This window comes from Carcharhinus amblyrhynchos, chromosome 13 (genome assembly GCF_965287045.1).
Source record: "Carcharhinus amblyrhynchos chromosome 13, sCarAmb.v2.hapA, whole genome shotgun sequence".
In the NCBI taxonomy this organism is placed as follows: Eukaryota; Metazoa; Chordata; class Chondrichthyes; order Carcharhiniformes; family Carcharhinidae; genus Carcharhinus; species Carcharhinus amblyrhynchos.
The window spans coordinates 81048498-81076275 of record NC_137336.1 but is presented as its reverse complement, the minus strand read 5'-3'; positions in this window follow the sequence as shown (position 1 = coordinate 81076275).

Genomic DNA, 27778 nt, shown 5'->3' with positions numbered 1-27778 from the left:
CTAAACCTAACCCTAACACTAACCCTAACCGTAACCCTAACCATAACACCTAACCCCTAACCCTAACCCTAACCCTAACCCTAAAGCAGAGTAACCCTAACCCTAACCCTAACCCTAATGCAGAGTAATCCTAGCCCTAACCCTTACCCTATCACTAACACCTAACCCTAACACTAACCCAAACCCTAATGCAAACGCTAACCCTAACCCTAATATTAACCGAAACTCTAACCCCTAACCCTAATGCTAACCTTAACCCCAAATCCTAACACTAACAGTAACCCTAACCCTAACCCCTAACCCCGAACCTCTAACCCTAACCCTAACCCTAACCCTAACACTAATCCTAACCCTAACCATAGCCCTATCACTAACCCTAACCCTAATGCAGAGTATCACTAACCCTAACCCTAACCCAAATGCAGGGTATCCGTAACCCTAACCCTAGCCCCTAACCCAAACCCAAACCCTAACCCTAACCCTAACCTGAACCCTAACTCCAACCCTAATGCAGAGTAACCCTAACCCCAACCCTAACCGTAACCCTAACACCTAACCCAAAACCTAACACTAACCCTAACCCTAGCCCTAAACCCAAACCGTAACAATAACCTTAATGCCCAAACCATAACCCTAACCCTAACCCGAACATTCACCCTAACCATAAAATCTAAAGCCTAACCCTAACCCTAACCCTAAACCTAACCCTAACCCTAACCCTAACCTTACCCCTAAACCTAACCCTAACAATAACCCCTAACCCTAAACATAACTCTAACCCTAACCCTAAACCAAAACTAACCCCTAACACCTAGCCCTAACCCTAACCCTAACCCCTAACCATAACGTAAACCCAAACCCTAACCCTAACCCTAACCCTAACACTAACACTAAACCTAACCCTACCCTAACTAATAATCCAACTCTAATCCTAACCCTAACCCTAACTCTAAAGCAGTAAACCTAACCCTAACCCTAACCCTAACCGTAACCCTAACCCTAACCCCTAACCCTAACCCTAACGCAAACCCTAACCCTAACCCTAACCCTAAACCTAATGCTAACCCCTAATCCTAACCCGAACCCTAACCATAACCATTACCCTAAACCTAACCCCTAACCCTAACCCTAACCCTAACCCTAACCCTAACCCTAACGCTAACACTAATGCACTAACCCTAACCCAAACCCTCACCGTAATGCAGCGTAACCCTAACCCAAAACCCACCCCTAAGCCTAAAACTAACCCTAACCATAATGCAGAGTAAACCTAACCCGAACACGAACACTAACCCTAACCAGTAACCCTAACCCTAAACGAAACCCTAACCTCTAAACCAATCTCTAAGCCTAACCCTAAACCAAACCTAACCCCTAGCCCCTATCCCCTAACCATAACTGTGGCCCTAACCCTAACCTTAACCCTAACTCTCACCCTAACACTAACCCTAAACTGAACCCGAACCCTAACGCTAACCCTAACGCCATCGCTAACCCTAACCCTACCTCTAACCATAACCCCTAACCCCTAACCCTAACCGTCACCCTAACTTTAACCCTAACTCTAAGCCCTAACCCTAACACTAAAGGTAATCTTAACCCTAACCCTAACACAAACCCTAACCCAAATCCTAATCCTAACCGTAACCGTAACCCTAACCCTAACCATAACCCTAAACCTAACCCTAACCCTAACCCTAACCCTAACCCTAACCCTAACCCTAACCTAATGCAGTAACCCTAACCATAACCCTAACCCTAATGCAACAACCCTAACGCTAACCCTAACCCTAATGCACTAACCCGAACCCTAACCCTAACCCTAATGCTGAGTAAACCTAACCCTAACCCCACCCCTAACCCTAACCTTAACACTAACCATAATGCAGAGTAACCCTAACATAAATGCTAACCCTAACCCTAACCCTAACGCTGACCCAAACCCTAACTCTAACCCTAACCCCTAATCCGATCCCTAACCCCTAACCCCATACCTAACTGTGACCCTAACTCTAACCCTAATGCACTAACCTTAACCCTAATCCTAAACCTAACCCTAACCCAAATGCACTAACTCTAACCCTAACCCAAACCCTAAACCTAAGCCTAACCCTAATGCACTAACTCTAACCCTAACCGTAACACACAAGCCCTAACCATAACGCTAACACTAACCCTAACCATAGCCCTATCCCTAACCCTAACACTAATGCAGAGTATCCCTAACCCTAACCCTAACCCTAATGCAGAGTTACCGTAACCCTAACCCTAACACCTAACCCTAACCCTAACCCTAACGCTAACGCTAACCCTAACGCTAACACTAACGCCATCGCTAACCCTAACCCTAACTCTAACCATAACCCCTAACCCGTAACCCTAACCCTAACCGTAACTTTAACCCTAACTCTAATCCCCACCCTAACACTAACGCTAACCCTAACCCTAACCCAAACCCTAACCCAATCTTTAATCCTAACCGTAACCCTAACCATAACCACAACCCTAAACCTAATCCTAACCCTAACCCTAACCGTAACCCTAACCCATCCCTAATACACTAACCCTAACCCTAACCCTAACACTGACCCTAATGCACTAACCCTAACCCTAACACTAACCTAATGCAGTAACCCTAACCATAACCCTAACCCTAATGCAACAACCCTAACGCTAACCCTAACTCTAATGCACTAACCCGAACCCTAACCCTAATGCAGAGTAAACCTAACCCTAACCCCACCCCTAACCCTAACCCTAACCCTAACCATAATGCAGAGTACCCCTAATCCAAATGCTAACCCTAACCCTAATGCTAACCCAAACCCTAACTCTAACCCTAACCCCTAATCCAATCCCTAACCCCTAACACCAACCCTAACCGTGACCCTAACCCTAACCCTAATGCACTAACCCTAACCCTAATCCTAAACCTAACCCTAACCCTAATGCACTAACTCTAACCCTAACCCAAACCCTAACCCTAAGCCTAACCCTAAAGCACTAACACTAACCCTAACCCTAATGCACAAACCCTAACCCTAACCCTAACCATAGCCCTATCCCTAACCCTAACACTAATGCAGAGTATCTCTAACCCTAACCTAACCCTAATGCAGAGTAACCGTAACCCTAACCCTAACCCCTAACCCAAACCCAAACCCTAACCCTAACCTGAACCCTAACTCCAACCCTAATGCAGAGTAACCCTAACCCTAACCCTAACCCTCACCCTAACACCTAACCCTAAACCTAACACTAACCCTAACCCGAACCCTAACCCTAAACCCAAACAGTAACCATAACCCTAATGCCCTAACCATAACCCTAACCCTAACCCTAAAACCTAAAGCCTAACCCTAACCCTAACCCTAACCCCAACCCTAACCCTAACCCTAACCCTAAACACTAACCCCTAACCCTAACCCTAACACTAACCCCTAACACCTAATCCCTAACCAAAAACATAACCCTAACCCTAACCCTAAACACTAACCCCTAACCCTAACCCTAACACTAACCCCTAACCCCTAACCAAAAACATAACCCTAACCCTAACCCTAAACCAAAACTAACCCCTAACACCTAGCCCTAACCCTAACCCTAACCAGTAACCATAACTGAAACCCAAACCCTAACCCTAACCCCAACTCTAATCCTAACCCTAACCCTAACTCTAAAGCAGTAAACCTAACCTTAACCCTAACCGTAACCCTAGCCCTAACCACTAACCCAAACCCTAACGCTAACCCTAACCCTAACCCTAAACCTAACGCTAACCCCTAACCCTAACCATAACCCTAAACCTAACCCCTAACCCTCACCCTAACCCTAACCCTAACCCTAATTCACTAACCCTAACCCTAACCCTATCCATAACCCTAAGCCTAATGCAATAATCCTAACCCTAACCCTAACCCTGATGCACCAACCCTAATCCTAACCCTAACCCTAATGCACTAACCCTAATCCTAACTCTCACCCTAATGATGAGTAACCCTAACCCTAAACCCACCCTTAACCCTAACCTAATCCTAATCATAATGCAGAATAAACCTAACCCGAACACGAACACTGACCCTAACCACTAACCTTAACCCTAAATGAAACCCTAAGCTCTAAACCAAACCCTACCCCTAACTCTAAACCAAACCTAACCCCTAACCCCTATCCCCTAACCATAACTGTGGCCCTAACCCTAACCCTAACCTTAACCCTAACCCTCACCCTAACCCGAACCCTAAACCGAACCCTAATCCTAACGCTAACCCTAATGCCACCGCTAACCCTAACCCTAACTCTAACCATAACCCCTAACCCCTAACCCTAACCCTAACTTTAACCCTAACTCTGAGCCCTAACCCTAACACTAACGCTAACCCTAACCCTAACCCTAACACAAACCCTAACCAAAACCCTATTCCTAACCGTAACCCTAACCCTAAGCATAACCCTAAACCTAACCCTAACCCTAACCCCAAACGTAACCCTAACCCATCCCTAATACACTAACCCTAACCCTAACCCTAATGCACTAACCCTAACCCTAACACTAACCTAATGCAGTAACCCTAACCCTAACCTTAACACTAACCTAATGCAGTAACCCTAACCCTAACCCTAATGCAACAACCCTAGCGCTAACCCTAATCCTAATGCATTAACCCGAACCCTTACCCTAAGCCTAATGCAGAGTAAACCTAACCCTAACCCCACCCCTAACTCTAACCCTTACCCTTACCCTAACCCTAACCCTAACCAAAATGCAGAGTAACCCTAACACTAATGCTAACCCAAACCCTAACCCTAACGCTAACCCAAACCCTAACTCTAACCCTAACCCCTAATCCGATCCCTAACCCCTAACCTCATCCCTAACCGTGACCCTAACCCTAACCCTAATGCACTTACCCTAACCCTAATCCTAAACCTAACCCTTACCCTAATGCACTAACTCTAACCCTAACCCAAACCCTAACCCTAAGCCTAACCCTAATGCACTAACACTAACCCTAACCCTAACGCACAAACCCTAACCATAACCCTAACCCTAACCCTAACCATAGCCCTATCACTAACCCTAACCCTAATGCAGAGTATCGCTAACCCTAACCCTAACCCTAATGCAGGGTAACCGTAACCCTAACCCTAACCCTAACCCCTAACCCAAACCCAAACACTAACCCTAACCCTAACCTGAACCCTAACTCCAACCCAAATGCAGAGTAACCCTAACCCTAACCCTAACCCTAACCCTAACACCTAACCCTAACCCTAACCCTAAACACAAACCGTAACCATAACCCTAATGCCCTAACCATAACCCTAACCCTAACCCTAACATTAACCCTAACCCTAAAACCTAAAGCCTAACCCTAACCCTAACCCTAACCTTAACCCTAACCCTAACCCTAAAACTAACCCCTAACCCTAAACATAACCCTAACCCAAACCCTAAACCAAAACTAACCCCTAACACCTAGCCCTAACCCTAACCCTAACCCCTAACCATAACTGAAACCCAAACCCTAACCCTAACCCTAACCCTAACACTAACCCTAAACCTAACCCTACCCTAACTCTAAATCCAACTCTAATCCTAACACTAACCCTACCACTAAAGCAGTAAACCTAACCCTAACCCTAACCCTAACCGTAACCCTAACCCCTAACCCTAACCCTAACGCTAACCCTAACCCTAACCCTAACCCTAAACCTAACGCTAACCCCTAACCCTAACCCTAACCCGAACCATAACCATTACCCTAAACCTAACCCCTAACCCTCACCCTAACCCTAACCCTAACCCTAATTCACTAACCCTAACCCTAACCCTATCCCTAACTCTAAGCCTAATGCAATAATCCTAATCCTAACCCTAACCCTAATGCACTAACCCTAACCCAAACCCTCACCCTAATGCAGCGTAACCCTAACCCTAAACACACCCCTAACCCTAACCCTAACCATAATGCAGAGTAAACCTAACCCGAACACGAACCCTAACCCTAACCAGTAACCCTAACCCTAAACGAAACCCTAACCGCTAAACCAAACTCTAACCCTAACCCTAATCCAAACCTAACCCCTAGCCCCTATCCCCTAACCATAACTGTGGCCCTAACACTAACCCTAACCCTAACCCTAACCCTAACCCTAACCCTAACCCTAACCCTAAGCTTAACCCTAACCCTCACCCTAACACTAACCCTAAACCGAACCCGAACCCTAACGCTAACCCGAACACCATCGCTAACCCTAACCCTACCTCAAACCATAACCCCTAACCCCTAACCCTAACCCTAACCCTAACTTTAACCCTAACTCTAAGCCCTAACCCTAACACTAACGCTAATCCTAACCCTAACACTAACACAAACCCTAACCCAAACCCTAATCCTAACTGTAACCCTAACCCTAACCCTAACCATAACCCTAAACCTAAACCTAACCCTAACCCTAACCATAACCCTAAACCTAAACCTAACCCTAACCCTAACCGTAACCCTAACCCATCCCTAATACACTAACCCTAACCCTAACCCTAATGCACTAACCCTAACCCTAACACTAACCTAATGCAGTAACCCTAACCATAACCCTAACCCTAATGCAACAGCCCTAACGCTAACCCTAACCCTAATGCACTAACCCGAACCCGAACCCTAACCCTAATGCAGAGTAAACCGAACCCTAACCCCACCCCTAACCCTAACCTTAACACAAAACATAATGCAGAGTAACCCTAACATAAATTCTAACCCTAACCCTAACCCTAATGCTGACCCAAACCCAAACTCTAACCCTAACCCCTAATCCGATCCCTAACCCCTAACCCCATACCTAACTGTGACCCTAACCCTAACCCTAATGCACTAACCCTAACCCTAATCCTGAACCTAATCCTAACCCAAATGCACTAACTCTAACCCTAACCCAAACCCTAACCCTAAGCCGAACCCTAATGCACTAACACTAACCCTAACCGTAATGCACAAACCTTAACCATAACCCTAACCCTAACCCTAACCATAGCCTTATCCTTAACCCTAACACTAATGCAGAGTATCCCTAACCCTAACCCTAACCCTAACCCTAATGCAGAGTTACCGTAACCCTAACCCTAACCCCTAACCCAAACTCAAACCCTAACCCTAACCCTAACCTGAACCCTAACTCCAACCCTAATGCAGAGTAACCCCAACCCTAACCCTAACCCTAACACCTAACCCTAACCCTAACCCTAACCCTAACGCTAACCCTAACGCTAACACTAACGCCATCGCTAACCCTAACCCTAACACTAACCATAACCCCTATCCCGTAACCCTAACCCTAACCCTAACATTAACCCTAACTCTAATCCCCACCCTAACACTAACGCTAACCCTAACCCAAACCCAAACCCTAACCCAATCCCTAATCCTAACCGTAACCCTAACCATAACCCTAAACCTAATCCTAACCCTAACCCTAACCGTAACCCTAACCCATCCCTAATACACTAACCCTAACCCTAAACCTAACACTGACCCTAATGCACTAACCCTAACCCTCACACTAACCTAATGCAGTAACCCTAACCCTAAACCTAGCCCTAATGCAACAATCCTAACGCTAACCCTAACTCTAATGCACTAACCCGAACCCTAACCCTAACCCTAATGCAGAGTAAACCTAACCCTTACCCCACCCCTAACCCTAACCCTAACCCTAACCATAATGCAGAGTACCCCTAATCCAAATGCTAACCCTAACCCTAACCCTAACGCTAACCCAAACCCTAACTCTAACCCTAACCCCTAATCCGATCCCTGACCCCTAACCCCAATCCTAACCGTGACCCTAACACTAACCCTAATGCACTAACCCTAACCCTAATCCTAAACCTAACCCGAACACTAATGCACTAACTCTAACCCTAACCCAAACCCTAACCCTAATGCACTAACTCTAACCCTAACCCAAACCCTAACCCTAAGCCTAACCCTAAAGCACTAACACTAACCCTAACCCTAACGCACAAACCCTAACCATAGCCCTAACCTAACCCTAACCCTAGCCCTAACCCTAAACCTAAAGCTAACCCCTAACCCTAACCATAACCATTACCCTAAACCTAACCCCTAACCCTCACCCTAACCCTAACCCTAACCCTAATTCACTAACCCTAACCCTAACCCTATCCCTACCCCTAAGCCTAATGCAATAATCCTAACCCTAACCCTAATGCACCAACCCTAATCCTAACCCTAACCCTAATGCACTAACCCTAACCCTAACTCTCACCCTAATGCAGAGTAACCCTAACCCTAACTCTAACCCCTAACCCCGAACCTCTAACCATAACCCTAACCCTAAAACTAACCCTATCCCTAACCCTAACCCTAACCCAAACACTAACTCAAACCTTAACCCTAACCCTAACCCTAACCCTAACTCTAACCCCGAACCCCGAACCTCTAACCCTAACCCTAACCCTAAAACTAACCCTAACCCTAACCCTAACCCTAACCCTAACCCTAACCCTAAGCCCTAAACCGTAAACCCTAACCCTAACACTAACCATAAACCTAACCCAAACCCTACCCTAACCCTCACCCTACCCTAACCCTAACCCCAACCCTAGTCCTAACCCTAACTCTAACCCTAACCCTAACCCTAATGCACTAACCCTAACCCTAATGCACTAACCCTAACCCTAACCCTAATGCACTAACCCAAACCCTAACCCTAACCCTAATGCACTAACCCTAATCCTAACCCTAACCCTAACCCTATCCCATACCCTAATGCAGAGTAACGCTAACCCTAACCCTAACCCTAATGCTATCCCTAAAGCACCACCCTAACGCTAACCCTAACACTAACCCTAACACTAACCCTAACCCTAATGCACTAACCTTAACCCTGACCCTAACCCTAATGCACTAACCCTAACTCTAACCATAACCCTATTGCACTAACCCTAACCCTAAACCTAATGCACGAACCCTAACCCTAACACTAATGCACTAACTCTAACCCTAACCCTAGCCCTAACAAAAATGCAATAACTCTAACGCTAACCCTAACGCACTAACCCTAACCATAACCTTAACCGTAACCCTAACCCAAGCCCTAACCCGAATGCAGAGTAACCCAAACACTAAAACACACCCTAACCCTAAACGTAACAGGCATGCAGAGTAACCCTAAGCCTAACCCTAACCCCTAACCAAAACCCTAACCCTAAACCTAACACTAACCCGAACCCTAACCCCAACCCTAAAGCAGAGTAACCCTAACCCTAACCGTAACCCTAACACCTATCCCAAACCCTAAACCTAACCCTAACCCTAATTCGAGCCCCTAACCCCGAACCCCTAACCCTAACCCTAACCATAACCCTAACCCTAACCCTAATTCTATCCCGAACCCTAAACCAAACTCTAACCCTAACCCTAAACCTAACCGTAACCCTAACCCTGACCCTAACTCTAACCCCTAAGCCCGAACACCTAACCCTAACCCTAACCCTAACCCTAACCCTAACACTAACCCTAACCCTACCCGAACCCTAATCCTAAACCTAGCCCAAACCCACACTCTAACCCTAACCCTTACACTAACCCTAAAGCTAACCCTAACCCTAAGTCTAACGCTAACCCTAACCCTAACCCTAACCCTAACCCTATCACTAACCCTAACCCTGTCCCAAACCATAATGCAGAGTAACCCTAACCCTAACCCAAACCCTAACACTAACCTTAAATATAACCCTAACCCTAACCAGAACCCTAACCCTAACCCGAAGCCCTAACGTTAACCCAAACCCTAACCCCTAACCCCTAACACTAACCCTAAACCTAGCCCTAATCCTAACCCTAAACCCTATCCATAACCGAACCCAAACCGGAACGTTAACCCTAACCCCTAACCCTAACCCTAACCCTAACCCTAACCCTAACTCTAACCCTAACCCTAACACCTAACCCTAACCCTAACGCCTAACCCCGAACCCCTATCACTAAAACTAACCCTAACCCTTACCCTAACCCTAACCCTAACCCGAACCCTAATGCATTAACCCTAGCCCTAACCCTAATGCACCAACCTATCCCTAACACTAAACCTAATGCACTAACACTAACCCAAAACCTAACCCTAATGCAGAGTAACCCTAACCCTAACCCTAACCCTAACCCTAACCATAATGCAGGGTAACCCTAACCCGAACCCTGACCCTAACCCTAACCTTAACCATAACCCTAACCCTAACCAGGACCCTAACGCTAACCGAACCCCTAACCCTAACCCCTAACACCTAACCCCTAACCATAACTGTAACCCTAACCCTAACCCTAGCCCTAACCCTAACCCTAAACCAAACCCCTAACCCCATCCCTAACCGTACCCCTAACACTAACCCTAATGCACTAACCCTAAACATAACACTAAACCTAAACCTAACCCTAACCCGAATGCACTAACCCTAACCCTAACCCTAACAAAAATGCAATAACCATAACCCTAACCCTAACGCACTAACCCTAACCCTAACCCTAACCCTAATGCAGAGTAACCCCAACACTAACCCACACCCTAACCCAAAACCTAACACTAATGTAGAGTAACCCTAACCCTAACCCTAACCCTAACCCTAACACTCACCCTCACCCTAATGCAGAGAAACCCTAACCCTAACCCCACTACTAACCATAACCCTAACCCAAACCATAATGCAGAGGAAACCTAACCCGAACACTAGCCCTAACCCTAAGCCTAACCCTAACACTAACCCTAACCCTAACGCGAACCCTAACCCTAACCCTAACCCTCACCCCTAACCCAAACCCTAACCCTAACCCTAACCCTAACCCGAACCCTAATCCCAACCCTAAAGCAGAATAACCCTAACCCTTACCCTAAAACTAACCCTAACACATAACCGAAACCCTAAACCTAACCCTACCCTAACTCTAACCCTAACCTTAACCATAACCCTAACCAGAACCCAAACCCGAACCTGAACCCCGAACACTAACCCTAACCCTAACCCTAACCCCAACCCCGAATCCCATCACTAAACCTAACCCTAACCCTTACCCGAACCCTCACCCTAACCCTAATGCACTAACCCTAACCCTAACCCTAACCCAAATGCACCAACCCTATCCCTAACCCTAACCCGAATGCACTAACCCTAACCCTAAACCTAACCCTAATGCAGAGTAACCCTAACCCTAACTCTAACCCTAACACTAACCCTAACCCTAACCATAAGGCAGTGTAACCCTAACCCTAACCCTACCCCGAAAACTAACCTTAACCATAACCCTAACCCGAACCCCTAACCCTAACCCTAACCGCTGACCCTAACCCTAACCGTAACCGTAAACCCAGCCCTAACCCTAACCCTAAACCTAACCATAATGCAGAGTAACCCTAACCCTAACCCTAACCCTAACCCTAACCCTAACCCTAACACTAACCCTAACCCTAACCATAATGCAGTGTAACCCTAACCCTAACCCTACCCCGAACACTAACCTTAACCATAACCCTAACCACAACCCAAACTCTAACCCGAACCACTAACCCTAACCCTAACCGCTAACCCTAATCCTAACCGTAACCCTAAATCCAGCCCTAACCCTAACCCTAAACCTAACCCCAACCCCTAACCCTAGCCCTAACACTAACCCCTAACCCCTAACCCTAACCCTAAACCAAACCTAACCCCTAACCCCTAGCCCTAACCCTAACCCTAACCCCTAACCCCTAACCCTAAGCATAACTATAACCCTAACCCTAACCCTAACCCTAACCGTAAACCTAACCCTACCCTAACTCTAAGTCTAACTCTACTCTTAACCCTAACCCTAACCCTAATGCAGTAAACCTAACCCTAACCCTAACCCTAACTCTAACCCTAAGCCCTAACCCTAACCATAACGCTAACCCTAACGCTAACCCTAAACCTAAAGCTAACCCCTAACCCTAACCCTGACAATAACAATAACCATAACCCTAAACCTAACCCTAACCCTAATTCACAAACCCTAACCCTAAACCTAACCCTAACCTGAACCCTAACCCTAAACCTGACCCTAATGCCTAACTGTAACCCTAACCCTAACCCTAACCCTAACCCTAACCCTAACCCTGACACTAACAATAACGATAACCCTAAACCTAACCCTAACCCTAAACCTAACCCTAACCTGAACCCTAATCCTAACCCTAACCCTAACCCTAACCCTAACCCTAACCCTAACCCTAACCCTAACCCTAAACCTAACCCTAACCCTAACAGTAAAGCTAACCCTAACCCTAACCCTAATGCACTAACTGTAACCCTAACCCTAACCCTAACCCTAATGCACTACCCCCAACCCTAGCCCTAACGCACTAACCCTAACAATAACCCTAAACCTAACCCTAACCCTAGCCCTAACACTAACCCTAACCATAATGCAGAGTAACCCTACCCTAACCCTAACCCTAACCCTAACGGACTAACCCTAACCATAACACAAACCCTAACCCTAACCCGAGCCCTAACACAAACCCTAACCCTAATGCAGAGGGACCCTAAACCTAAACCTAACCCTAACACAAATGCAATGTAACCCTAACCCTAACACATAACTCTAACCCAAACCATAACCCTAACCCTAATGCAGAGTAACCCTAACCCGAACACTAACCCGTAACCCTAACCCTGACACGAACACCTAACCCTAACACTAGCCCTAATCCTAACGCTAACGCTAACCCTAACACTAACCACTAACCACGAACCCCTAACCCTAACCCTAACCCTAACCCTACCCTAACCCTAACCCTAACCCTAACCCTAATGCCCTCACCATACCCCTCACCCTAACCCTAACCCTAAACCTAAACCCTAAACCCTAACCCTAAGCCTCACCCTAACCTTAACCCTAACCCTAACACTAACCCTAACCCTAACCCAAACCCTAACCATAACCATAATGCCCTAACCCTAATCCTAACTCTAAACCGAACTCTACCCTAACTCTCAGTCTAACCCTAACCCAAACCCTAACGCTAACCCTAACCCTAACCCTAACCCTAACCATAATGCTGAGTAACCCTAACCCAAAAGCTAACCCTAACACTAACACTAATCGTAAAGCTAACCCTAACCCTAACTCTAACCTTAACCACTAACCCTAAACCGAACCCCTAACCCCATCCCTAACCGTAACCCTAACCCTAATGCACTAACCCTAACCCTAACACTAACCCTAAACCTACCCCTAACCCTAATGCACTAACCCTAACCCTAGTGAACTAACTCTATCCCGAACCCTAACCCTAACGCTAACAAAAATGCAATAACCCTAACCCTAACCCTAACGCACTAACCCTAACCATAACACTAACCCTAACCCTAGCCATAACCCTAATGCAGAGTAACCCCAACACTAACCCACACCCTAACCCTAAACCTAACACTAATGCAGAGTAACCCTAACCCTAACCCCTAACCCAAACCATAACCCTAACCGTAACCTTAACCCGAACCCTAATGCCAACCCTAAAGCAGAGTAACCCTAACCCTAACCCTAAACCTAACCCTAACACATAACCCAAACCCTAAACCTAACCCTACCCCAACCCTAACCCTAACCTTAACCATAACCCTAGCCCTAACCCTAACCCTAACCCTAATGCACTAACCCTAACCCTAACCCTAACGCTACCCCTAACCCTAACCCTAATGCACCAACCCTAACCCTAAACTTAATCCTAATGCAGACTAACCCTAACCCTAACCCTAACCCTAACCCTAGCCCTAGCCCTAACGCACTAACCCTAACCATAACACTAACCCTAACCCTAACCCTAGCCCTAACACAAACCCTAACCCTAATGCAGAGCAACCCTAACCTTAACCCTAACACTAACACAAATGCAATGTAACCCTAACCCTAAACCTAACCTTAACACATAACTCTAACCGAAACCATAACCCTAACCCTAAAGCAGAGTAACCCTAACCCTAACCCTGACACTAACACCTAACCCTAACACTACCCTAAACCTAACGCTAACCATAATGCGCTAACCCTAACCCTAAACCTAACCCTAACCCTAACCCTAACCCTACCCATAATGCTGAGTAACCCTAACCCTAAACCTAACACATAACCCAAACCCTAAACCTAACCCTACCCTAACCCTATCCTTAATCAAAACCCTAACCCTAACCTTAACCCTCACGCTAACCCTAACCCTAACCCTAACCCTAATGCACTAACCCTAACCCTAACCCTAACCCTAATGCACCAACGCTACCCCTAACCCTAACCCTAATGCACGAACCCAAACCCGAAACCAAACCCTAATGCAGAGTAACCCTAACCCTAACCCTAACCCTAATGCAGTAACCCTAACCCTAACCATAAGCCTAATGCACCAACCCTAACCCTAACCCTAATGCAGAGTGACACTAACCCTGACCCCACCCCCAATCCAAACCCTTACCCTAACCATAATGTAGAGTAAACCTAACCCTAAAGCTAACCCTAACCCTAAAGCTAAGCCTAACCCTAACTCTAACCCTAACCCCTAATCCTAACACTAACCCCCAACCCCATCCCTAACCGTAACACTAACCCTACCCCTAATGCACTAACCCTAACCCTAACCCTAACCCTAAACCTAACCCTAACTTTAATGCACTAACCCTAACCCTAATGCACTAACTCTAACCTTTACCCTAACCCTAACCCGAACCCTAACCAAAATGCAATAACCCTAACCCTAACGCACTAACCCTAACCATAACCCTAACCCTAACCCTAGCTCTAACCCTAACCCTAACCCTATTGCAGAGTAACCCTAACGCTAACCCACACCCTAACCCTAAACCTAACACTAATGCAGAGTAACCCTAACCCTAACCCTAACACCGAACCCAAACCCTAACATTAACCCTAATCCTAACCCGAACACTAATCCCAACCCTAAAGCAGAGTAACCCTAACCCTAAACCTAACCCTAACACCTAACCCTAACCCTAACCCTAACCCAAACACTAACTCTAACCCCTAACCCCGAACCCCAAACCCCAACTCTAACCCTAACCCTAACATTAACCCTAACCCTAACCCTAACACCTAAACCTAACCCTAACCCTAACCCTAACGCTAAACCCTAACCCTAACCCGAACCATAACCCTATACCCTAACCCCAAACTTAACCCTAAACACTAAACCATAAATCCTAACCTTAACCCTAACCCTAACCCTAATGCACTAACCCTCACCCTAACCCTAACCCTAATGCAGTAACCCTAACCCTAACCCTAACCCTAAAGCACTAACCCTAACCCTAACCCTAACCCTAAAGCGCTAACCCTAACCCTAACACTATTCCTAACGCTACTGCAGAGTAACCCTAACCCTAACCATAACCTTAACATTAAACCTAACCCTAATGCACTACCCTAAGTATAACCCTAACCGTAACCCTAACACTATCCCTAACCCTAATTCACTAACCCTAACCCTAACCCTAAAGCACTAACCCTCATCCTAACCTTATCCCTAACCGTGATGCAGAGTATCTCTAACGCTAACCCGAACCCTAACCATAACCCCAACCCAAACCCTAACCCTAATGCAGAGAAACCCTAACCCTAACATTAACCCTAACCCTAACCCTAACCCCTAACCCGAACCATAAACCTAACCCTAACCCTAACCCTAACGACTAACCCCTAACCCTAACCCTAACCCTATCCCCAAACCCCTAACCCTAACCCTAACCCCTTACCCTACCCCTCACCCTAACCCTAATCTTAACCCTAACCCCTAAACCCTAAACCTAACGCAAACCCTCACTCTAACCATAAGCCTAACTCTAATGTTAACCCTAACCATAACCCAAACCCAAAACCCTAACACCAACCCAAAACTTAAACCCTAACCCTAACCCTAACACTAACCCTAACCCCAACCCTAACCCCTAACCCTAACCCTAAACCTAACACTAGCCCTTACCCGAACCCTAACACCAAACCCCTAACCCGAACCATAACCCTAACCCAAACCCCTAACCCTAACCCTAACCCTTACCCTCACCCTAACCCTTCCACTAACAATAACCCTAACCCTAACGCTAACCCTAACGCTAACCCTAAGCCTAATGCTAAACCTAACCATAACCCTAACCAAAACCCTAACACCAACCCTAACCGTAAACCCTTTCCCTAACCCTAACCCTAATGCCCTAAACCTAACTCTAACCCCTAAACCCCAAACCCTAACCCTAACCCTAACACTAACCCTAAAATTAACCTTAACCCTAATGCCATAACCCTGACCCTAACCCTAACCCAAACCCTAATGCCCTAACCCTAACCCTAATCCTAACCCTAACCCTAACCCTAATGCACTAACCCTAACACTACCCTAACCCTAACCTTAACCCTAACCCTAACCCCTACCCTTAACCGTAACCCTAAACAAACCCTAACCCCTAACCCTAACCCTAACCCTAACCCCTAACCCTAACCCCAACCCTCACCCAAACCCTATCCTAACCCTAATGCTGAGAAACCCTAACCCTAACACTTACCCGAAACCTAACCCTAACCCGAACCCTAATGCACTAACCGGAACCCGAACCGTAACCCTAACCCTAACCCTAACCCTAACCCTAACCCTAAACCTAAAACCTAACCTTCACCCTAACCCTATCCCTAACCCTAATTCACTAACCCTAAATCTAACCCTATCAATAACCCTAAGCCTAATGCAATAATCCTAACCATAACCCTATCCCTAATGCACTAACCCTAACCCAAACCCTCACCCTAATGCAGAGTAACCCTAACCCTAAACCCCCACCAACCCCAACCCTAACCCTAACCATAATGCAGAGTAAACCTAACCCGAACACAAACCCTAACCCTAACCACTAACCCTCACCCTAAACGAAACCCTAACCTCTAAACCAAACCCTAACCCTAAACCAAACCTAACCCCTAACCCCTATCCCCTAACCATAACTGTGGCCCTAACCCTAACCCTAACCATAACCCTAACCCTCACCTTAACCCTAACCCTAAACCGAACCCGAACCCTAACGCTAACCCTAACGCCATCGCAAACCCTAACCCTAACTCTAACCAAAACCACTAACCCCTAACCCTAACCCTAACTTTAACCCTAACTCTAAGCCCTAACCCAAACCCTAACCCAAACCCTAATCCTAACCGTAACCCTAACCCTAACCCTAACCCTAACCATAACCCTAAACCTAACCCTAAACCTAACCCTAACCTTAACCCTAACCCATCCCTAATACGCTAACCCTAACCCTAACTCTAACCCTAACTCTAATGCACTAACCCTAACCCGAACACTAACCTAATGCTGTAACCCTAACCCTAACCCTAACCCTAATGCAACAAACCTAACGCTAACCCTAACCCTAATGCACGAACCCGAACTCTAACCCTAACCCTAATGCAGAGTAAACCTAACCCTAACCCCACCCCTAACCCTAACCCTAACCCTAACCCCTAACCCTAACCCTAATGCACCAACCCTAACCCTAAACTTAATCCTAATGCAGACTCACCCTAACCCTAACCCTAACCCTAACCCTAACCCTAACGCACTAACCCTAACCATAACACTAACCCTAACCCTAACCCTAGCCCTAACACAAACCCTAACCCTAATGCAGAGGAACCCTAACCTTAACCATAACACTAACACAAATGCAATGTAACCCTAACCCTAAACCTAACCCTAACACATAACTCTAACCCAAACCATAACCCTAACCCTAATGCAGAGTAACCCTAACCCTAATCCTGACACTAACACCTAACCCTAACACTACCCTAAACCTAACGCTAACCATAATGCCCTAACCCTAACCCTAACCCTAATCCTAACCCGACCCATAATGCTGAGTAACCCTAACCCAAAACCTAACACATAACCCAAACCCTAAACCTAACCCTACCCTAACCCTAACCTTAACCATAACCCTAACCCTAACCTTAACCCTCACGCTAACCCTAACCCTAACCCTAACCCTAATGCACTAACCCTAACCCTAACCCTAACCCTAATGCACCAACGCTACCCCTAACCCTAACCCTAATGCACTAACCCAAACCCGAAACCTAACCCTAATGCAGAGTAACCCTAACCCTAACCCTAACCCTAATGCAGTAACCCTAACCCTAACCATAAGCCTAATGCACCAACCCTAACCCTAACCCTAATGCAGAGTGACACTAACCCTAACCCCACCCCTAATCCAAACCCTTACCCTAACCATAATGCAGAGTAAACCTAACCCTAAAGCTAACCCTAACCCTAAAGCTAAGCCTAACCTTAACTCTAACCCTAACCCCTAATCCTAACACTAACCCCTAACCCCATCCCTAACCGTAACACTAACCCGTCCCCTAACGCACTAACCCTAACCCTAACCCTAACCCTAAACCTAACCCTAACTTTAATGCACTAACCCTAACCCTAATGCACTAACTCTAACCTTAACCCTAACCCTAACCCGAACCCTAACCAAAATGCAATAACCCTAACCCTAACGCACTAACCCTAACCATAACCCTAACCCTAAACCTAACCCTAGCTCTAACCCTAACCCTAACCCTATTGCAGAGTAATCCTAACACTAACCCACACCCTAACCCTAAACCTAACACTAATGCAGAGTAACCCTAACCCTAACCCTAACACCGAACCCAAACCCTAACATTAACCCTAATCCTAACCCGAACACTAATCCCAATCCTAAAGCAGAGTAACCCTAACCCTAAACCAAACCCTAACACCTAACCCTAACCCTAACCCTAACCCAAACCCTAACTCTAACCCCTAACCCCGAACCCAAACCACAACTCTAACCCTAACCCTAACATTAACCCTAACCCTAACACTAACCCTAACGCTAAACCCTAACCCTAACCCGAACCATAACCCTATGCCCTAACCCCAACCTTAACCCTAAACACTAAACCATAACTCCTAACCTTAACCCTAACCCTAACCCTAACCCTAATGCACTAACCCTCACTCTAACCCTAACCCTAATGCAGTAACCCTAACCCTAACCCTAACCCTAATGCCCTAACCCTAACCCTAACCCTAACGCTACCCCTAACCCTAACACTAATGCACCAACCCTAACCCTAAACTTAATCCTAATGCAGACTAACCCTAACCCTAACCCTAACCCTAACCCTAGCCCTAACGCACTAACCCTAACCATAACACTAACCCTAACCCTAACCCTAGCCCGAACACAAACCCTAACCCTAATGCAGAGGAACCCTAACCATAACCCTAACAATAACACAAATGCAATGTAACCCTAACCCTAAACCTAACCCCAACACATAACTCTAACCCAAACTATAACCCTAACCCTAATGCAGAGTAACCCTAACCCTAACCCTGACACTAACACCTAACCCTAACACTACCCTAAACCTAACGCTAACCATAATGCCCTAACACTAACCCTAACCCTAACCCTAACCCTAATCCTACCCATAATGCTGAGTAACCCTAACCCTAAACCTAACACATAACCCAAACCCTAAACCTAACCCTACCCTAACCCTAACCTTAACCATAACCCTAACCCTAACCTTAACCCTCACGCTAACCCTAACCCTAACCCTAACCCTAACCCTAATGCACTAACCCTAACCCTAACCCTAACCCTAATGCACCAACGCTACCCCTAACCCTAACCCTAATGCACTAACCCAAACCCGAAACCTAACCCTAATGCAGAGTAACCCTAACCCTAACCCTAACCCTAATGCAGTAACCCTAACCCTAACCATAAGCCTAATGCACCAACCCTAACCCTAACCCTAATGCAGAGTGACACTAACCCTAACCCCACCCCTAATCCAAACCCTTACCCTAACCATAATGCAGAGTAAACCTAACCCTAAAACTAACCCTAACCCTAAAGCTAAGCCTAACCCTAACTCTAACCCTAACCCTTAATCCTAACACTAACCCCTAACCCCATCCCTAACCGTAACTATAACCCTACCCCTAATGCACTAACCCTAACCCTAACACTAAACCTAACCCTAATTTTAATGCACTAACCCTAACCCTAATGCACTAACTCTAACCTTAACCCTAACCCTAACCCGAACCCTAACCAAAATGCAATAACCCTAACCCTAACGCACTAACCCTAACCATAACCCTAACCCTAACCCTAACCCTAGCTCTAACCCTAACCCTAACCCTATTGCAGAGTAACCCTAACACTAACCCACACCCTAACCCTAAACCTAACACTAATGCAGAGTAACCCTAACCCTAACCCTAACACCGAACCCAAACCCTAACATTAACCCTAATCCTAACCCGAACACTAATCCCAACCCTAAAGCAGAGTAACCCTAACCCTAAACCTAACCCTAACACCTAACCCTAACCCTAACCCTAACCCAAACCCTAACTCTAACCCCTAACCGCGAACCCCAAACCCCAACTCTAACCCTAACCCTAACATTAACCCTAACCTTAACCCTAACCCTAACCCTAACACCTAAACCTAACCTTAACCCTAACCCTAACGCTAAACCCTAACCCTAACCCGAACCATAACCCTATACCCTAACCCCAACCTTAACCCTAAACACTAAACCATAAATCCTAACCTTAACCCTAACCCTAACCCTAACCCTAACCCTAATGCACTAACCCTCACCCTAACCCTAACCCTAATGCAGTAACCCTAACCCTAACCCTAATGCACTAACGCTAACCCTAACCCTAACCCTAAACTTAATCGTATTCCTAACGCTAATGCAAAGTAACCCTAACCCTAACCATAACCTTAACAATAAACCTAACCCTAATGCACTACCCTAAGTCTAACCCTAACCGTAAACCTAACACAATCCCTAACCCTAATGCACTAACCCTAACCCGAACCCTAAAGCACTAAACGTCATCCTAACCCTATCCCTAACCCTATCCCTAACCGTGATGCAGAGTAACCCTAACGCTAACCCTAACCCTAACCATACCCTTAACAATAAACCTAAGCCTAATGCACTACCCTAAGTCGAACCCGAACCGTAACCCTAACACCATCCCTAACCCTAATGCACTAACCCTAACCCTAACCCTATCCCTAACCCTATCCCTAACCGTGATGCAGAGAAACCCTAACGCTAACCCTAACCCTAACCATAACCCTAACACTAACCCTAACCCTAATGCAGAGTAACCCTAACCCTAACATTAACCCTAACCCTAACCCTAAACCCTAACCCTAATGCTGAGAAACCCTAACGCTAACACTAACGCTAAACCAAACCCTAACCCGAACCCTAATGCACTCACCGCAACCTAACCGTAACCCTAACCCTAACCCTAAGCGTAATGCTCTAACCGTAACCCTAACCATAACCCTAACCCTAATGCACTAACCCTAACCCTAACACAAACCTAACCCCTAACCCCTAACCCTAACGCTAACCCGAACCCCAAACCCTTAACCCTAACCGTAACCCTTACCCTAACCCAAACCCTAACCTTAACACTAATTCTAACCCTAATCCTAACCATTACCCGAACGCTAACCCTAACCCTAACCCTAACCCTAAACCTAACACCTAACCCTAAACCTAACCCTAACCCAAAGGCTAAACCCTAACCCTAACCTGAAGCCTAACCCCAAACCCCAACCCTAACCCTAACCCTAAACACTAAACCCTAAACCCTAAACCCTAACCCTAACCCTAAACCGATCTGTAACCTACCCTAACCCTCACCCTACCCTAACCCTAACCCTAACACTAGCCCTAACCCTAACCCTAACCCAAACCTTAACCCTAACCCTAACTCTAATGCTATAACCGTAACCCTAACCCTAACCCTAATGCACTAACCCTAACACTACCCCAATGCACTAACCCTAACCCTAACCCTAATGCACTAACCCTAACCCTAACCCTAACCCTAACCCTATCCCTAACCACAACCCTAATGCAGAGGAACCCAAACGCTAACCCTAACCATAACCATAACCCTAACCCTAACCCTAACCCTAATGCAGAGTAACCCTAACCCTAACACTAACCCTAACCCTAACCCTAGCCCTAACCCTAACCCGAACCTTAACCCTAACCCTAACCATAATGCACAAACTCTAACCCTAACCCAAACGCTAATGCACTAAGCCTAATCCTAACCCTAACCCTAACCCTAAGCCTATCCCTAACCCTAATGCAGAGTAACCCTAACCCTAACCCTAACCCTAATCCTAACCCTAAAGCACTACCCTAACTCGAACCCTAACACAAACCCTAACACTAACCCTAACCCTAATGCACTTACCCTAACCCTAACCCTAACACAAATGCACTAACCCTAACCCTAACCCTAACCTTAACCCTAAACCTAACCTTAACCCTTAACCCTAACCCCGAACCCCTAACCCTAACCCTAACCCTAACCCTACCACTAACACTAAACTTAACCCTAACCCTAACCCTAACCCCTAACCCTAACCCCAACCCTAACCCTAACCCTTACCCCTAATCCCTAACCCTAACCCTAACCCTAATGCGAAACCTAACCCTAACCCCAATGCTAACCTTAACCCTAACCCTAAACCCTAACACCAACCCTAACCGTAAACCATAACCCTAACGCTAACCCTAACCCTCAACCCTAAACCCTAAACCCTAAACCCTAACCCTAACCCTAACCCTAATGCCGTGAACCTAACCCTAACCCTAAACCCTAAACGCTAAACCTACCCCTAACCATAACACTAATGCCATAACCCTAACCCTAACCCTTACACTAACCCTAACCCTAATGCACTACCCCTCACCCTAACCCCAACCCTAATGCACTAACCCTAACCCTAACCCTAACCCTAACGCTAACCCTAACTCTAACCATAACCCTAACTCTAATGTTAACCCTAACCATAACCCGAACCCAAAACCCTAACACCAACCCAATACGTAAACCCTAACACTAACCCGAACACTAACCCTAACCCTAACCCCTAACTCTAACCTTAAACCTAACCCTAACACTAACCCTAACCCTAACACCTAACACCTAACTAGAACCCTAACCCTAACCCAAACCCCTAACGCTAACCCTAACCCTTGAACTAACCCTAACCCTAACCCTAACGCTAACCCTAACCCTAACCCCAAGCCTAATGCTAACCCTAACCATAACCCTAACCAAAACCCTAACACCAACCCTAATCGTAAATCGTAACCCTAACCCTAACCCTAATGCCCTCACGCTAACCCTAACCCTAACCCTAAACCCTAACACTAACCCAAACCCTAAAACTAACCCTAACCCTAATGCAATAACCCTAACCCTAACCCTAACCCAAACCCTAACCCAAACCCTAATGCCCTAACTCTAACCCTAATCCTAACCCTAACCCTAAACCTAACCCTAATGCACTAACCCTAAAACAACCCTAACCCTAACCTTAACCCTAACCCTAACCCCTACTCCTAACTCTAACCCTAAACATACCCTAACACTAACGCAAACCCTAACCCTAACCCTAACACCAAACCCTAAACCTAACACTAACCCTAACCGTAACCTAACCCTAACCCTAACGCTAAACCCTAACCCTAACCTGAATCCTAACTCCAAACCCTAACCCTAACCCTAACCCTAACCCCGAACCCTAACACTAACACTAAACCTACCCCTAACCCTACCCTAACCCTCACCCTACCATAAACCTAACCCTAACCCTAGGCCTAACCCTAACCCTAACCCTAACCTAAACCCTATCCCTAACCATAATGCACTAACCCTAACCCTAATGCATTAACCCTAACCTTAACCCTAACCCTAATGCACTAACCCTAATCCTAACCCAAACCCTAACCTTAACCCTATCCCTAACCCTAATGCAAAGTAACCCGAACCCTAACCCTAAAGCACTACCCTAACTCTAACCCTAACCCTAACCCAAACCCTATCCCTAACCCTGATGCAGAGGAACCCAAACGCTAACCCTAACCATAACCATAAGCCTAACCCTAACCCTAAACCTAATGCAGAGTAACCCTAACCCTAACACTAACCCTAACCCTAACCCTAGCCCTAACCCTAACCCTAACCCGAACCTTAACCCTAACCCTAACCCTAACCCTAACCCTACCCTAACCCTCACCCTACCATAAACCTAACCCTAACCCTAGGCCTAACCCTAACCCTAACCCTAACCTTAACCCTATCCCTAACCCTAATGCAGAGTAACCCTAACCCTAACCCTAAAGCACTACCCTAACTCTAACCCTAACCCTAACCCAAACCCTATCCCTAACCCTGATGCAGAGGAACCCAAACGCTAACCCTAACCATAACCATAACCCTAACCCTAACCCTAACCCTAATGCAGAGTAACCCTAACCCTAACACTAACCCTAACCCTAACCCTAGCCCTAACCCTAACCCTAACCCTAACTCGAACCTTAACCCTAACCCTAACCATAATGCACAAACTCTAACCCTAACCCAAACGCTAATGCACTAAGCCTAATCCTAACCCTAACCCTAACCCTAAGCCTATCCATAACCCTAATGCAGAGTAACCCTAACCCTAACCCTAACCCTAATCCTAACCCTAAAGCACTACCCTAACTCGAACCCTAACACAAACCCTAACACTAACCCTAACCCAAATGCACTAACCCTAACCCTAACCCTAACCTTAACCCTAAACCTAACCTTAACCCTAACCCTAACCCCGAACCCCTAACCCTAACCCTAACCCTAACCCTAAGCCTTCCACTAACACTAAACTTAACCGTAACCCTAACCCTAACCCCTAACCCTAACCCCAACCCTAACCCTAACCCTTACCCCTAATCCCTAACCCTAACCCTAACCCTAATGCTAAACCTAACCCTAACCCCAATGCTAACCTTAACCCTAACCCTAAACCCTAACACCAACCCTAACCGTAAACCATAACCCTAACGCTAACCCTAACCCTCAACCCTAAACCCTAAACCCTAACCCTAACCCTAACCCTAATGCCGTAAACCTAACCCTAACCCTAAACCCTAAACGCTAACCCTACCCCTAACCATAACACTAATGCCATAACCCTAACCCTAACCCTTACACTAACCCTAACACTAATGCACTACCCCTCACCCTAACCCCAACCCTAATGCACTAACCCTAACCCTAACCCTAACCCTAACGCACTAACCCTAACCCTAACCCTAACCCTAACGCTAACCCTAACTCTAACCATAACCCTAACTCTAATGTTAACCCTAACCATAACCCGAACCCAAAACCCTAACACCAACCCAATACGTAAACCCTAACACTAACCCGAACACTAACCCTAACCCTAACCCCTAACTCTAACCCTAAACCTAACCCTAACACTAACCCTAACCCTAACACCTAACACCTAACCCGAACCCTAACCCTAACCCAAACCCCTAACCCTAACCCTTCCACTAACCCTAACCCTAACCCTAACGCTAACCCTAACCCTAACCCCAAGCCTAATGCTAACCCTAACCATAACCCTAACCAAAACCCTAACACCAACCCTAATCGTAAATCGTAACCCTAACCCTAACCCTAATACCCTCACCCTAACCCTAACCCTAACCCTAAACCCTAAACCCTAACACTAACCCAAACCCTAAAACTAACCCTAACCCTAATGCAATAACCCTAACCCTAACCCTAACCCAAACCCTAATGCCCTAATCCTAACCCTAATCCTAACCCTAACCCTAAACCTAACCCTAATGCACTAACCCTAAAACAACCCTAACCCTAACCTTAACCCTAACCCTAACCCCTACTCCTAACTCTAACCCTAAACATACCCTAACCCTAACGCAAACCCTAACCCTAACCCTAACACCAAACCCTAAACCTAACACTAACCCTAACCGTAACCTAACCCTAACCCTAACGCTAAACCCTAACCCTAACCTGAATCCTAACTCCGAACCCTAACCCTAACCCTAACCCTAACCCCGAACCCTAAGACTAACACTAAACCTACCCCTAACCCTACCCTAACCCTCACCCTACCATAAACCTAACCCTAACCCTAGGCCTAACCCTAACCCTAACCCTCACCTTAACCCTATCCCTAACCATAATGCACTAACCCTAACCCTAATGCATTAACCCTAACCTTAACCCTAACCCTAATGCACTAACCCTAATCCTAACCCTAACCCTAACCTTAACCCTATCCATAACCCTAATGCAGAGTAACCCTAACCCTAACCCTAAAGCACTACCCTAACTCTAACCCTAACCCTAACCCTAACCATAACCCCTAACCCTAACCCTAACCCTAAACCTAACCCTAACCCTACCCTAACCCTCACCCTACCCTAACCCTAACCCTAACCCTAGACCTAACCCTAACCCTAACCTTAACCTTATCCCTATCCTTAACCAAAATGCACTAACCCAAACCCTAACCCTAATGCACTAACCCGAACCCTAACCCTACCCCAAATGCACTAAACCTAATCCTAACCCTAACCCTAACCCTAACCCTAACCCTAATGCAGAGTAACCCTAACCCTAACCCTAAAGCACTACCCTAACTCTAAACCTAACACAAACCCTAACTCAAAGCTAACCCTAATACACTAACCCGAACCCTAAAGCACTAAACCTAATCTTAACCCTAACCCTATCCCTAACCCTGATGCAGAGTTACCTTTAACGCCAACCCTAACCATAACCCTAACCCTAACCCTAACCCTAATGCAGAGTAACCCGAACCTAACACTAACCCTAACCCTAACCCTAGCCCTTACTTTAACCCTAACCCTAACCTTAACCTTAACCCTAACCCTAACCCTAATGCACTCACCCTAACCCTAACCCAAACGCTAATGCACTAACCCTATCCCTAACCCTAACCCTAACCCTAATGCACTAACCCTAACCATAACCTTAACCCTAATCCTTACCCCTAGACTTAACCCTAACCCAAACCCAAATGCCCTAACACTAACCCTTATCCTAACCCGAGCCCTAACCCTAATGCACTAACCCTAACCGTAACCCTAATCCTTACCCCTAGACCTAACCCAACCCTAAACAAGCCCTAGCCCCTAACCCTAACCCTAACCCTAACCCCTAACCCTAACTCTAACACTAACACTAACCCTTACCATAAACCTAACCCTAATGCAGAGTAACCCTAACCCTAACACGATCCCTAACCCTAACCCTAACCCAAATGCACAAAACGTAACCCTAACCCTAACCCTAACCCGAAGGCTAATGCACTAACCATAACCCTAACCCTAACCCTAATTCACTAACCCTAACCCTAACCCTATTGCACTAACACTAACGCAAACCCTAACGCACTAACACTAATCCTAACCCTAACCATAACCCTAGCCCTAACCCTAACCTTAATACAGAGTAAGCCTAACCCTAACACTAACTCTAACCCTAACCCTAACCCCTAATCCTATCCCTAAACCTAACCCTAAGCCTAACTCCGAACCCCTAACCCTAACCCTAACCCTTCCACTAACACTAAAACTAACCCTAACCCTAACCCTAACCCTTACTCTAACCCGAAACCTAACCCTAACCCTAACGCTAACCCTAACCCAAACCCCAATGCTAACCCGAAACCTAACCCTAACTCTAAACCCTAACACCCACCCTAACCGTAATCCCTAACCCTAACCCTAAACCTAACCCTCAACCC